Genomic DNA, 2,480 nt, shown 5'->3' on the forward strand with positions numbered 1-2,480 from the left:
ATATACATATATATATATGTACATATATATATAAATATACTTATATATATATATATATGTGTGTGTATTTATATATTTATGTATATGTGTATATGATTGTGTGTATATGTTTGCGTGTTTGTCTCTGTCTCTCACCATCGCTTGATAACCGACGTTGGCGTGTCTACGTTCCCGTAACTTAGTGGTTCGACAAAAGAGCCCGATAGAATAAGTACTAGTCTTATAAAGAATCAGTCCTGGAGTCGATTTGTTCGGTTGAAAGGCGGTGCACCAGCATGGCTGCAGTCAAAATGACTGAAACTTGTTTCACCCATTTCAGTGCAGCCATGCTGGGGCACCGCCTTCAACGCTTTTAGTCGTACAAATTGACCTTCGGGCTTATTTTTTAAAGCTTAGTACTTATTCTATCGGTATATTTTTCCCAACCGCTAAGTTACGGGGACGTAGACACAGGGTGTAAAGCAGTGGCGGGGGCAAACACACACACACAGTTATATATATATATATAGATAGATAGATAGATAGATAGATAGATAGATAGATAGATAGATAGATAGATAGGTAGATAGATAGATAGATAGATAGATAGATAGATAGATAGATAGATAGATTTCTCATTAATCTTAACGAACTGGTAGGTCTTCCACAGGACACAGGAACTCTGTGGACTAATTTATATATTAAAAACAAAACATAGTAATAATCTATGAGTGAATAGCAATAATCTGTTAGTGGCAGCATACCATCGTACATGAGAAGTTAATGTCACGTTTATCTTGCAGCATTTTAGCATAGAGACGTTATAACAGAAAAACAATGTCTAGACATGTGAATATGTTTTTTGATTCAGTAACCGCCACACACACAGTAAACCTGTGCGATTTTTAACGCTTAGAAAAAAAAAACAATTCTGTCTAATTTTTCGAACCAGGTCAATAATTTTAGTGGGTTGGCTAATCGATTACATCGATCCCTCCCAGAATTTGGCTTGTAATTTATTTTATCGACTTTGAAAGGATGAACGGCAAAGCTGACCTCAGCGGAATTTCAACTCGGAACGTAAAGAAACGGAAAAAATGCCATTAAACACTTTATCCGATGTGCCAACGATTCTGCTAGCTCGTCGACATCTTTGAAATAATCATAGACACCCTTATCTACATTCGGCGTCCACCCAAAATAAAGAGAAATTGCAAAATCTAGATCGTTTCTCAGCCTGTGATATATAGTGAACAAAATCAGTCTGCATCACATTGTATTTATTGCTTTAAAAATGGTAATACACAGTTTTAGATATACTGCAAGTGAGAAAAGAAAAGGAAGAGAGAAGGCTGAATAGCAACAACAAAACTGAGCGATTAACCTGTTCTTTTTAAGTATTTGTCAGATCCTCTTATAAACATTTTGCCAATTCATTCATTCCCAGATCGACAATCTTTCGGAATCTACCCCCTTGCCAAATGTGTTACGGTTATCAACTTTCTGAGGTTTAAATGTAACATCAACCGTATTGATCTCAGTTTACAAACGTTATGGGAGTTTTAAATTTTCTATCTCTCATAGTAAAATAAAATGAAAGGATTTTTTGTTTCATACCGAACGATTTTTTAAGTTTATCACTGCATATATAAAAATGTTAAAACGTATCTCTCACTCATGAAGCTGTTTGTTGGGTCAACCATAAAAATTTCTGACATATCCTTTCTGCAAATATTACAGATGTTAGTGTTAATGGTGGTGACATTTGTGGTACTGTTGCAATTGCTTAACTCTCAGATCAAACGTAGTTCAATAAACTGTGATGAAAGGCATTCGAGCCGTCATTTTTAAAGAATATCTAGGAATACATTATAAACATTATAACATCAATCCTTTTCTAATCCAAGATGGTAGTATTTGATTTGAGTGCATTTGGCTGCTATTTTTAGCACGTCGCTCAACGACGTACATGTTTCTTTGTTGGTTAATGATAGCTATGTGCAGTGAGAATTTATATGAGAACGCATTTATACGTTGAGAGACATTTTTGTTATCAACAGCAGAACCTACTTTTCCTGTCGAATCGTAACTGATTTCTTTTGACGATTTCTTTCAAGAAGAAAACTACGAAAAATCTATACAATAATGGCTTCCTTGAGAAGAGAAAATATGTAGAAACTGCAAATTAGATTCTTGGTAAAACTAGTAAGGTATATCTTGGCACTAGACATTTATTTCCTGAACAGAATTTATACTGTTACATATCTCTTCATTTTTCATATAGTTTCCGTTCATACCTTAAACTACATTTGATTATATTTGTTTTTACCATCACATCGGGATTTGTGAGGAGTTCCACATTCCAAGCATCTATTTCTTGCACATTGTGAACTATATACACCTTCCTGCTTGGCCATGATGTATATTTAGTATTCATGTATGTATATAAGAGCGTATGCAGAAGACAGTCTTTGATATATATATATATATATATATATATA

General features: G+C 34.2%; 1 protein-coding gene across 2 annotated transcripts in view; it reads left to right on the forward strand.

Annotated features, from left to right (window-relative positions):
* LOC106880136 (tyrosine-protein kinase transmembrane receptor Ror2) overlaps positions 1 to 2,480 on the forward strand; it is a 715,149-nt gene that overhangs the window by 130,942 nt on the left and 581,727 nt on the right. The gene's annotated exons all lie outside the window — the stretch shown is intronic.

The sequence above is a fragment of the Octopus bimaculoides genome, chromosome 8 (assembly GCF_001194135.2).
Source record: "Octopus bimaculoides isolate UCB-OBI-ISO-001 chromosome 8, ASM119413v2, whole genome shotgun sequence".
NCBI lineage: Eukaryota > Metazoa > Mollusca > Cephalopoda > Octopoda > Octopodidae > Octopus > Octopus bimaculoides.